This window comes from Triticum dicoccoides, chromosome 3A (genome assembly GCF_002162155.2).
Source record: "Triticum dicoccoides isolate Atlit2015 ecotype Zavitan chromosome 3A, WEW_v2.0, whole genome shotgun sequence".
In the NCBI taxonomy this organism is placed as follows: Eukaryota; Viridiplantae; Streptophyta; class Magnoliopsida; order Poales; family Poaceae; genus Triticum; species Triticum dicoccoides.
This window is the reverse complement of record NC_041384.1, coordinates 546556969-546570373: the sequence shown is the minus strand read 5'-3', so window position 1 is coordinate 546570373 and position 13405 is coordinate 546556969.

The following is a 13405-nucleotide window of genomic DNA, read 5'->3' as shown; positions in this document are numbered from 1 at the left end:
TATAGGTTCACTAGTTCGGTGAAGAGATGATGATAAAAGTGTAATATGTATGGTAGAAATATATTTTTATAATCTGAATAAATAAAAACAGCAAGGTAGCAAATAGTAAACAAGCACAAAAACGGTATTGCAATGCTTAAAAATGAGGCGTAGGGTTCGTACTTTTGCTAGTGCAATCTCTCAATAGTGCTAATATAATTGGATCATATAACCGTCCCTCAACATGCAATGAAGAATCACTCCAAAGTTCCTATCTAGCGAAGAACATAAGAAGAAATCATTTGTAGGGTACAAAACCACCTCAAAGCTATTCTTTACAATCGATCTATCCAAGAGTTCGTACTAAAATAACACCAAATAATTTCAGATTCATAATACTCAATCCAACACAAAGAACCTCAAAGAGTGCCCCAAGATTTCTACCGAAGAAACAAAGACAAGAACGTGCATCAACCCCTATGCGCAGATTACCCCAATGTCACGTCGGGAATCCACGAGTTGAGTGCCAAAATATACATCAAGTGAATCAATATGATACCCCATTGTCACCATGAGTATTCATATGCAAGACATATATCATGTGCTCTCAAATCCATAAAAGTATTCAATCCCATAACAACGAAATCTCAATCCATAGCCACTAGCCTAAAGTTGCAAGGATAATTAGGGTGGGTCGATAGAGGATGGCTCTCCCACCTCTCCTACCTCTCCCACCCACCTCTCCCAACACCAACAATGGCGATCTCTAGCCTAGGCGATGGAGGGTCTACTCCACTGGGATTTCTCCCCAGGTCATTCGGTGGAGTCACAGGTGCGCAAAAGGTTTAGTTCCACTGTCCACTTCTCTCCCATTGGGAGCGCAAAGGAGTTCTTTCTAGTTGTGGCTTTCTCTTCTGCCTCCTTTTCTCTCTCGGTTGAATTGGTGGGTCTTGCTCTTCAATCTTGCATTGGTGGATCCTCTACTGGTTTCAATGTCAAACATCTTGCTGGCCGACACTTCCGTTTCTCAGTTGCTTCAAACAAAGTTGGTCATTTTATCTATGTCCTTAAGGATAGGGTTTGGCTAGATTTCGTTTGTCACTTCAATCTCTATCGGCACAATGCTTGGTTTCCCTCTCGAAATGATCAAAGTTGGCACTCTGATCAAGAGCTTTCGGAAGTGGTTCTACGTTCTCCCGTGGCTATCAAAACAAACCTCAACTTTCTGTCTAGGGATTCTAATCATCACATTGCTTCTTTGAAGGAGTTAGTCAAATTTGCTTTATCACCTCCTCAATCCAGTAATGCATTATGCCATGATTCAAACAATCACAAAGATCATTCCCTAGTTCATAGCCCAAAGATTATTTTTGGAAGTTTTCATTCGGATTTACCCATGCATAGCAAAGACAAATACTTCTATCCGTTTTGGCAATTTCCATTCGGTCATTAGGCCAGACATTCAAGCGCAACAATCAACATTTATTGGCAGTAATTACCGGTCCTCTTATTGGGATTCTATTCCAAATTTTATTCTTCTCCACATTATGGATTTCTGATAGGTGGGATATGATGATTTGCATATTGCCAAAATTTGGGCCTTGGATTCGGCCCCGTCCGCTGATTACATATTTAAAAGAGTCAACAAATGCTCTATTTGCTACCAAATGGGCCACCTTGGACCAAATTGCCCACTAAATGCTGCAGACCTCAGACCGGCCCAGGTAACCCTCCGCCCGGCCCAGGTTTCTTCCGAGGGTATCTCTACCACTTTAAAGCAAGGATTTTCATGTAATATTTGTTCCTCTATGGACCACTTTTTGGATTTATGCCCCTCTAAATTATATTGTCAACATTGCCATCTTTTGGGCCACTTACCATTTGAATGTGGTGCTCGGGATTGTACCTATCTGTGGTGGCAACCCAAAAAGGCTTCCCAAGAAAATTGCTCTGTTTTGGTATATGATGATGTTTCTTTGGGCAACGATAAGCACTTAGATGATATTCCTAAGCGTGCACCAGTAGCAAGGCAGGCTGACACCTCATGTGTTATCAAATCAACATCACATCATAATCAGATATCCACTTGCCATAGTCCATTTATTACCTTCCCTAACCGCAATAAGAAAGCAAAAATATTCACAGCCACCCGATGCGGCATCTGTGGCCGCTTTGGACACCTGGCACACTCCTGTTGGAAGGAGAGAGAGGCGCAAATACTAATATGGAATCCTAAAGCAATCATCGTTGTCACTACGCATTCCCCTTCCCCTTCTTTGCCTGCCTCGAGCTCTCCTCCACCTGCAACAATGGCAAACTACCCTGTCAACGTCGTCCCCTACATCCCCACGGGGTTGACCATTGAGCTTGGCCCAAAGGATCGGATCGTTCGCAGTGACATGGCGGTGCATCCGGTTCCTCCACTCAACCACAACTTCCTCACCATTGCTGAGGTTAATCACCATGTCCCGTTTCATCACAAAGCTGCTCTGAGGTAGGTAATCACTGGTCTGCTGCATGAATCCCACCATATTCCAACTGAAGTAGATGACCACTCATTAGGCATTGCTATCTATGGATTTGCTAGTCCTCTGGTTCATGATAATGTGGTTGGTACTACTTTTGAGATTGATGCTGAGGATGAGGGAGATATGAACACCATAGTGTCTTTTGTTCCACATGATGGGCACTCAATGTGAGGCTCACAACCTATGGCCCAGATATGTGGATTCTATATGTTGGCTTTCTGCAAGACTACCAAACATATCACTATTTGCATAGATCTGTTGATGGTTTCGGCAGTCTGACTCATTGGCATAATCCAAGAGGAGATAGGAAGTTTGTTCTCATTAGGGTTAAAGTTATCCATCTCAGATTGGTGCCAAAGAGCCTGGTTATTCGTCAGCTTGGTGGAAATCGCCACTGCTGGACCGTGTGTGTCACAATGCTGCACATTAGTGATTGGAATGCTCATCTTCCTGAAGTTCCTCCTGCTGGAGAGGATCCACCACCTGAGAATGGAGTTTCTCATCCTCTTTATGGAGATGGCCTCAATGCTGAACAGATCTATCAAATGCAGCTTAATAACTGGATGGCTCAGCAGGGTGCTGGCAACATGTTGTAGAGGACGTGGGTGAAAATGTTGCAGTTCAAGTGGACATTGAAATTCAGCCCCAATGGGGGGAATGGCCAGCTCCACCACCTCCTGCCCCACCTGCTCTTTACAATTTTCAAGAATGGCTTGCAAATGAAGGTCTGCAAGTTCAAGATGGCATTCTTCCCAGCAACAACCTGCAAGATAGCCCCTATGCAGCTTGGAATGATTCTATCTCTCAGAGCAGCTCTGCTACAAGTTCTGACTGAGATGCACTGGTACTTGTTCCAATCAATATTTTGCAGGCCCTATAGAGGAATGGCTCTCTCAGCTTTGCTGCTAATGCTCAGATTACTCCTTCAGTGCAGCAAAATGAGTTGCTGATCCCCAACAGCTTTGAGATACAGAACCCACAGGTCCAGATCAACATCTCTGTTACAAATGTTGGTATAAACATTAGTTTCTCAGCTGACAATGAGTCCACGAATGCAATGTTACTAGATGAACCTCTATCCTATGTGCCCATAACAAATTTCCTATCAAGCTCCATTTTACCCACTCTGGCCACTATTGGTCCTTGGTCCCATGGGTACGACATGAGGCTAGCCGGCTTGGATATTCAGCTCTCTCTCTGATGCCACTGATGGCTCTGTCCAAGTGACTTCAATCATTTCACAGGGAGAGATTGATGGATCAGTTACATACACGGTTCAGCTCTAGTCTATGGATAGAGAGGATGTTACTCCTTTCTCTGCTGCCACTCCGTCGGTGTACAAAAGTAGGGGCTCTCCTTTTGACCCCTTTACTTGTGCACGGGCAGTCAGAGCCACGCGCCACGGCCACACTTAGCAGGGCAGAGGAGGGAAGCCACAGAGAAGCCAAGGCACAAGACGACCAAGGTGACACCAAGACCGGAAGCACAGGAGGGCAAGAGGGCGAGGTGGACTCCCTCGGCAAGATCCTTACCGAGGCGGCCTCCCGCAGCCCCCGCAAGAGCCTTGCCGGGGCAACTTGCCCGATGCCAGCGGAGTGAACCACCCTTGAGCCCACCGGCTCCAACCTAACCAACTGCGTTGGAACCAGGACTCGGGAGGCGCCTCTGTGGTGGCATGAAAATCTCCGTCAAACTCATAAATATACGAGTTCAGATGAGGACTAGAAGACGGCGACCCTCGGCAGGATCCTAGCTGAGGGAATCCACAAGACCCCCAGCAAGACCCTTACCGGGGATGATAGGAACGCCATGGAAAGACTCTTGCCGAGGGCGTCAGCAGGGCCACTGCCAGGCTTGCACCAGCCAAGACTCCGCCGCTGTCGCATGCAGCTGCCAGCCCAACCAGCTGGGCAGGCACCTGCGTGGCAACATGCAGCTTCCAGGACAAATCAGCAAGCACCTGCGTGGCGGCATGCAGATCTTCCTAAAGGCCCTACCACCATGCCACCTCAGCCGCCTGCTTGCCTACATGGCGCTCCATGCATCGCCAGCCTGTGCGCGTGTCGAAGCGAGGCGAAGCGACGACGGACGGGACGGGCCTCGTTCCCGTCCCCGATAAAGCTAATGGACACCTACATGGTGCATTTAATGCACTTTGTCCCATAATGTCATGCGATAAGCTCGCGCACTGTAGGCCTTTCCACCTCCTGTGTGCCACTGTGGCAGCTCCCTTTTCCTATAAGAGGAGGCCCGAGGCGACCAGGAGAGGGATTCGGCTTTTTGGAAGGGGACAGCCACCGTAGCTAGTTCAGAAAGCTCAAGAACACTCAATACATTCACCAAAGCAGGACTACGCATCCTCGCAGCCCGAACCTAGGTAAACGATCCGTGTGCTTGCTCCTAAACCTGCCCTTCTCATGACCCCACACCCGACGACCGTAGGAGGGATCCCAGTGATCCCATAGGTGTCGTTCTCACCGACATCTTTGTCGCGTCAGGTAGGGGGCACAGTTGTGAGAATCTGGTCTAGCGGCCGGCTTAGCAGTTCCTCGTGGCCATGGCTTCCGGAGAAGAAGATAGCCAAGGGAACGACGTCGCCTGCAAGCGCGAAGGACGCCGGTGTGGTGATAGGAAAGCTAAGTCATACGAAACCTTAAGCAATTTCCTTTTTATATATGAGGTTATTGTCCCCGGAGGTCCTGCCCTATGTATGAAATCCTCCACGCAAAGGGGCCCTTCCGCAATTGGCAACACCCTTGTTCTGTTTCAAGTCCACTCAATAGCTCAAGCGGCCGCGTTGAGAGTGGCAGGGTAGCCTTCAGCAATTGGCAACGCTCTCAATTCTGACTCGAGTCAAGCTCGACAGTTCGAGCGGCCGCGCTGAGAACGGTAAGGTGGTTTGCTCGGCAACAAGCACACCCGGCAGGCCATTGGGGATCCATCCTCAAGGTGCCGCCTTGGGTTTACGCGCCGGCAAGCCTACCCGTTTAACGTAGGGTAAACATACAAAGGGAAGTTCGAACAGGAAGATAACATGCATTGTACCAAAAGTGCTACAGAGTTATATTACATCAATTGACATCAATTGTTGCTGTGGTTCTAACTAAAGATAGAAACTGTCTTGGTCATGTACCTGCAGCGATAGTGGGAGACGGGGTGCCTAGTCTCGGAGCTGGCCCTCCACCCTCTCGATTTCACCGATGCGGCTGATGATGGGCTTGATACGCTCCTTGAGTGCCGCGAAGTCCACACCCGCTGGCAAGCTGTCCAGCGCAGCGTCGAAGTCGAGGTTGGGGTTCCAGTACGCCATCTTGGTGAGAACCTTGGTCATGGCACCCTGGCAAAGCCTCTGGGCCTCATTGGCCAGCGAGGCCGCCCGGTTGGCATGAAGCCGCTCCAAGGCACCGACAACCCTCTCAAAGAACAGGGTCAGGCTGCAGTTGGAGCTCAAGTTCGGCTCTTATCGGAGTAAATAGCCATGGGTAGCCTAGCCGGCTTCCCCTGGCCCTTCTGAAAAAATCACGAGCCCGTCCGGCTCTCAAGAATCCAAGACATGGAGCCGCCTCCCCCTTGCTGGCTGCCACCCAGGCCGGCTTTCGGAAGGCGGCCCGACTTTACCCCTCATGAGGAAAATCATGGGAGGCCGACTCGAAGAAGCTGGCTCCAAGATGCCGACTCCAAGAAGCCGGCCATGAGGAGGCTGACTCCAGTAGGCCGGCTCCCATAAAGCGGACGAGACTGTACCCTCAAAGTCTGCATTCACCTAGCAGCGATGAGACGGGGCGTGGCTACAGTAAAGCCTGCCACCCCCGAAACCCGGAGCACGCCTGGCACAGTGCGCCGTACGGAGTGGCCATGACCCGTCCGGCGCGGCACTGTTGCCATGTTGACCCTGATGTCATCCACGACGGGCTATCAGTACGGCCCACGGGCGGTGGGCCCCTTCGGGCAGAGAGACACCCGAAGGCGGCCTGGCCTCCCCCAGTCGGCCCGAGGCGGGGCCGGCTCCCCGCAGCCGGCTCGCTTCCCCTCTCAAAGAAGACGCCCCATTGAGGAGACAAGACGCGGTAAGGCTACAGTAATCGCCCGCCGGACGGCAGCACTGTAGCCACGCCTACCTCGACAAAGCCCTCGTCATCAGGATGAGGCAACAGTAACCAACCATCGACAAGACCCTTGGCAGTGGGGCCTGTCTACTGCCAAGGAGTTGGTAGCCGGCGGGATCCACCAGCCGGCGGGCCCCAGCGGTCGGCGCAGAAGCCGGCAAGCGCGGTCACAGACGGCTGGGCCCCGCGCCCAGTCGGATTACCATTGTACCCCCGGGGGTAGGTCTATATAAACCCCCCGGGGCACCCATGCAAAGGGTTCGACCCCCTGCTAATCTTAGACACCACGCAAGGAGAGGAAGCAGGCTAGCCGTGCCCTTCTTCCCCCTCACATCAAACAGCTCAAGGAGCATTGTGTAGCTACTTGGTCATCCAGTGATCACGCGGAGACCCCGCAGAGCAGCAGTAGGGGTGTTATCTCCATGGAGAGCCCCGAAGCTGGGTAAGATCCGCCGGCGTGCATGTCTTCGCCTTATCCCGTTTCCAGGCACCGGCGATGTCTTACTGGCTCCCACAATGATAAGCCACCCGTTGGCATATGTCGCACCTACCACCCGACAGCTCTGGGGCGTACCTCACATCCGGTATCCCCATGGTAGCCAGCTGCATGGTGGCCTTGTCGGCAAGGGTGGCGAGGCGATTGGGCCAGCGGTTCTCGCCCTCCATGTGCTCCTTGTGGGCGAGGGCGTCATCCTTCTGCAGCTGCTTCTCGGTCTCTAGGTTCTTGGTTAGGGTATCCTCCCGGGCCTTTCTCTCCGACAACATCCCCTCGAGACCCTCCAGCTTTAGCCTGAGGTCTTTGATGGAGTTGTTGGCCTCGGAGAGCTCCCCAGCCCTACTGAGGACTGCGCCCTGCGCCTCCGTCAGAGCGCTGTTGAGCGTATCCTTCTCCTTGAACAGCGCCAGGACCTGGTTTTTCAGCCCGTCCCGCTCCACCTCCAGCTCCTCCATCTTGTCGGCATGAACCTGGGCCTGTGCATTGAGTGCCTCCTTGTGCCTTTGCTCCAGCCCCTGGGTCCGCTCCACGACGAGCTTCTCCACCTCCTCATCCTTGTTGCGGAGCGTTGCGGCATGCTTCTCCTCACGCGCGGCAAGGTCCTCCTCCTGGGAGTTCAACGCGGCCTGGTGCTGGGCTCGAGCGGCCTCGGCTGCAGCGGCCAAGCTCTCCGCCGTCTCCTGGGCCTTCTCAATGTCGTCTTGCTTCATGGTGAGCTCCACCTCGCGCTTGGCCAGTTCGCCCTGGGCGACCTTCAGCTCCTCACAAGCTTGGCGGAACCAAGTCTACGTCTCGGCGACGCGTACCTTAAGGTCCTCCTCCGCCTTGTCCACCGTTGCCGCCCTGGACTTGGCCTTGTCCAGGAGGGCGCGGTGGAGCGCCTGGAGCTTCTGGAAGTTGGCACCCATGTCCTAGAGAAGCCGCTCCTCCTAAGAACCATCGCCACTGGCGCTCGGCTCGTCAACAACCTCGAGCCCGGTGGCGGCAAGCACCTCTTCGTCGAACATCTCTCCCTCAATGGGCGCCCTGGAGCTCAACGACCCTGTGAGGTGGACGAAGAGGTCGTTGCTCACCCTCAAGTACCCGCCGGAGCCAAAGGCACCAGAGGAGGAAGGTTGGTCATCCACCACCTCCTCCTCGGCGGCGGCCTTGCCGGCCTCCCCGGCAGTGGCCTTGTCGGGCTCCCCGGCAGGCCCCTTGGCGGCGGTCTTCTCGGCCTCCACCGCGGCATTGTTGGCGACATCCTCGATGACGGTGTCTAGGTCCTCCCGGTCCGCCAGGAGAGGATCTGGGTATCGGAATGGGGGGGGGTGAAGTGAAGCCAAGACCAGGATTCAAGAAGAACAAAAGAGAAGGGATGGAAGGTGAGTGGCTTACCCGTGCCGGGCTAGGAAGCAGAGCCCCCCTCTCCGCCAGCATCAGGCACCGAGGTGCGGCCGTCGGTACCCAAGCCTGCCTCCTCCTCCTCCTCCTCCTCCTCCGTGTGCATGGGCTCGGTGCTTGGCGCCCTTGCCGGGGACGCCCCTCGGGGCGGCATGGTTGACGGAGGCGGCGTGTTGGGGGTAGCCCTCAGTGGCTCCTCCTCCTGCTGTCCTCCTCCTGCGATTGCGACAAGGTCAGCACCAGGGATCATGCCCTTGGCACACGTCGACGGGGAGTGAGTGGCGAACTTACACTGGGGGCTACGCCGGGGGCTGCTGTCCGGACCGCTCACCACCACCAGTGGCGCCTTAGAGGTGCCCACTGGGGGCTGGCCGCCCGCCGAAGACCTGGCCCTCTTCACCCTCTGGTCCAGTGTCTCCATATCCCTGCCAAGACAAAAACAAGTCAAGATAAGAAGCACAGTCAGTGGAGCCGAAGATGATGAAACGAAACGACACTTACTCGTCCTCCTCCTCCTCTTCTGCTACCTTGCTCTTCCTCCTCGGGCTGAGAGACCCGAGGTCAAAGAAGACCTCTGTGTCGTTGCCTGCGACAGGAGGGGAAGCGGGTGGAGGAGGGGAAGCAGGCGGAGTTGGGGGGCGCTTGGACGAAGAAGAAGCAGATGCTTTCTTCTTCGCCACCGCGGCCTTCACCAACTTCTTCGCCGTCGCGGCCCTCGCTTGGCGCGCAGATGTCTCCTGGGTTTGCCAGGGTGGCATGGCCCTACCGGGCCGAACCGGCTCACCGGAGGTGGCCCGTCGCAGGACTCGCCCTTTCCCCGCGGTCGAGGGCACGACAACTTCAACCTCCTCCTCAGACAGCTCATCGTCGTCGTCTCCAATAAGAGGAGCCCCGGTGCCGGCGCTGTTGGCCTTCCCAGCAGACTCCGCCCATTGGGCAAGCGCCTTCTCCTCTGCGGCCGCCGCGGCTTTGTCCTCCACGCCGTCGGCAGCCTCCCTAGCGAGCTCCGCCTCCGCCGCCTTGGAGGCAATGTAGTCCAGCTTCGCCTGGGTGGTTAACTGGACGAGCCACGGCTCCTCGTGGATGTACTTCTCCTCTAGGGTGTCAAAAAACTCCTGCACCTGCTCCTCTAGCGGTGCGACCCAGTTTTGGACGGGGCCGTGCGCGTTGTAGTCCAGCATCATGGCGATGATGTCGGTCTGGTGCGAGTTGTTGCTCAGTGGGACGACCCCTGCCGGCAACCCAAACAAAGGCCCCTTGACGACCTTGCCGGCCTTCGCAGCCTTGCCAGACCTCTCGGCCCTGCCGTCACAGTCCACATCGAGATGGAAGAGCCGCTGGCAGAAGTGGGCGTGCGCCAACACGGTGAAGTTGTGGTCGAGGCCGGGGCGGAGTCGCATGATGTCCGCCGCGTTCGTGAAGAGCCAGGCCGGCCTCCCCTTGTTATGCAGCGGAGCAATTCTGCGGTGGATGAAATCCGCCCAGATCATCTCAAGGATGAGCCTGGCCTCAGTGAGACGAAGAATCCTGGTGGTGGCGACCGTGAGCTTCGCATCGTCGGGATTGACACTGCTCCAATCGTTGCCGTGAACTGGCGGCGCCTGGCGAACCCGGTAGAACTCTTGTGGATCCTCCTCTTCAATCTAGTACCACTGGCCCCGCCACTCCTCCCACCTCTCCTTCTGATCGCCCTCCGGGTATGTCCCCTTGGAGCTCGGGATCCAGGCGACACAACTGGAGATGGCGCCTCCCTGCTGGATTCGAGGGAAGAAGTAGTGGCGGAAGAGCGTCATGTTGGGGTGCACGTCGGCGAAGCCCTCGCAGAGATGGGCGAAGAGAGCCATGCACGCCACGGCGTTTAGGGTAAAATCCAGGAGGTGGAAGCCGAAGGTATGCATGATGTCATTGAAGAAATCGGAGAAGGGGGGGGGGCAAAGGCCGCAGGAGAAGTAATCGACAAAGAACAGATACCAATTCGGGGCGGCTTTTCCGCAGTTGGCGGGGATGACGCGTGTGGCAGGATGCCCCGTCGTCTCTCCCCTCGTCTTGACCCCCCATAGCGGCCTGAAGTTGTCCCGAAGGTGGGCCGCGTCGACCGTCGAAGGAAAGTAGGCGAGTTCCGTCCGCCGCGCCGCCAACTCCTTCTCTAGCGGCTCCGCCCCTCCGGCGTTCTTGGCCACTCCCTTGCCCTTGCTAGTCTTGGGTGACATGGCGGCTGCGAGCGATGGAAGGGAAAGTGCAGCGACGCGAGCAGGGGCTTGTGGAAGAAGGAAGGAATGGTGGCTCTGAGATTGGAGAAGACACAGGGGGTAAATGAGCAGCGTGCCCATGGTCGTTTCCTTTTTTACGGGGACGCCGCGGGCCGCCTCTTTACCATGATGTGATGCATGCGTGCGGGAACCGCCCCACGCATGACCCCCACGTCACGCACGACCCTCCACATCGCGCATTCAACGCGGGTAGTGGGGAAGTGCAGCGGACGAGAAATTACTACGGTAAAATCCGCCCACCTGCCCGCGCACCGTTCTGGGCCTAGCCCAACAACGCATCACGCTTATGTATGGCCCAGGCCCGGGGGCTCCTGTCGGTGTACAAAAGTAGGGGCTCTCCTTTTGACCCCTTTACTTGTGCACGGGCAGTCAGAGCCACGCGACGCGGCCACACTTAGCAGGGCAGAGGAGGGAAGCCGAAGAGAAGCCAAGTCACAAGACGACCAAGGCAACGCCAAGACCGGAAGCACAGGAGGGCAAGAGGGCGAGGTGGACTCCCTCGTCAAGATCCTTGCCGAGGAGGCCCCCCACAGCCCCGGCAAGAGCCTTGCCGGGGCAACTTGCCCGATGCTAGCGGAGTGAACCACCCTTGAGCCCACCAGATCTAACCTAACCAACTGCGTTGGAACCAGGGCTCGTGAGGTGCCTCTGTGGTGGCATGCAAATCTTTGTCAAACTCATAAATATACAAGTTCAGATGAGGACTAGAAGACGGCAACCCTCGGCAGGATCCTAGCCGAGGGAATCCACAAGACCCCCGGCAAGACCCTTGCCGGGGATGATAGCAACGTCATGGCAAGACCCTTGACGAGCCCCCGACAAGACCCTTGCCAAGGGCGTCAGCAGGGCCACTGCCAGGCTCGCACCAGCCAAGACTCCTTCGCTGTTCGCATGCAGCTGCCAGCCCAACCAGCTTGGCAGGCACCTGCGTGGCAACATGCAGCTTCTAGGACAAATCAGCAAGCACCTTCGTGGAGGCATGCAGATCTTCCTAAAGGCCCTACCACCGCGCCACCTCAGCTGCCTGCCTGCCTACATGGCGCTCCATGCATCGCCAGCCTGGGCGCGTGTCAAAGCGAGGCGAAGCGGTGACGGATGGGACGGGCCTCGTTCCCGTCCCCGATAAAGCTAATGGACACCTACGTAGTGCATTTAATGCACTTTGTCCCGTAATGCCGTGCGATAAGCTCGTGCACTGTAGGCCTTTCCACCTCCTGTGTGCCACTGTGGCAGCCCCTTTTTCCTATAAAAGGAGGCCCGAGGCGACCAGGAGAGGGATTCGGCTTTTTGGAAGGGGACATCCACCGTAGCTAGTTCAGAAAGCTCAAGAACACTCAATACATTCACCAAAGCAGGACTAGGGTTTTACGCATCCTCGTGGCCCAGACCTGGGTAAACGATCCGTGTGCTTGCTCCTAAACCTGCTCTTCTCACGACCCCGCTCCCGCCGACCGTAGGAGGGATCCCAGTGATCCCATAGGTGTCGTCCCCACCGACACACTCAGACCAACGCAGTTACTCTAACTGATGTTTCTGAAGTTCCTGAACTTGACACTGAATCTGGGATGGTAACATTTTACCTATAGTTCAGGCTGGTTCTTTAAGGGGTGGTGCTCAGAACAAACGCAACAAGAATAAAGCACACGCTCTGTCTCTAGTGTGCGTAGAAGCTCTCGATCCAATAAGTATGATGGATTCAAGGTGCCATCAATCTTTGACAGCAAGACCAAATCTTCCAAGGTGAAGCCCAGAGTGGTCCCGAATGCAATTTCTGCTGTGGTTATTACTGAAATCACCGAGGAGCAGACAGAAGATGGAGACATCCCTCCCCCCATGACTGTGGAACAAATTCAACACATTGCTATGCAGAAGTGTGCTGTCCCACCTGAAGAGATTACTGACGAAGTGCTCCTTGCTGACAAGGAGGCTGGTCCTTCCTTTCATCATTTAGCTTTTATTTATCCTTTTTAATGGTTCTTCTATCGAACTGGAATGTTTTATGTTGGAATATACGTGGCATGAACTCAGACCCCAAGCTTTCGGCTTTATCAAATGCTATCATATCTAGTGGTTGTTTGGTTATTTGCTTACATGAGACCAAGAAACTTACTTTTGATAACTCTTATATTAAGTTCAGTTTCCCAAAAAGATTTGATAAATTTGCCTTCATTCCCTCGAGAGGTGCTTCTGGTGGCACTGTGACCATATGGAATAGTGCTATCTTCATTGGCACAATATTAATTGAGGAGGAATTTGCTCTGGTCACCAAATTTAAATCTAACCAATCTGCCCAAGAATGGACCTTGGTAAACATATATGGCCCCTGTCAAGGAGACTCCAGAATTGACTACACAAACTGGCTCCTTAATCTTCACATACCTAATAATGAGGATTGGCTTCTTGTTGGTGATTTCAACTACATCTGCAACCCTAATAATAGAAATAAACCTGGTGGTAACTTTAATGATATGATCACATTCAATGATTTCATTCGCACACATGGACTAATTGAACTTCCTCTCAAGGGACGATCTTATACCTGGAGTAGCATGCAAGAGGACCCTTTACTAGAACAATTAGATTGGTTTTTTACCTCCAATAATTAGACCACATCTTACCCCAACACCACTGTAAAACCCCTCT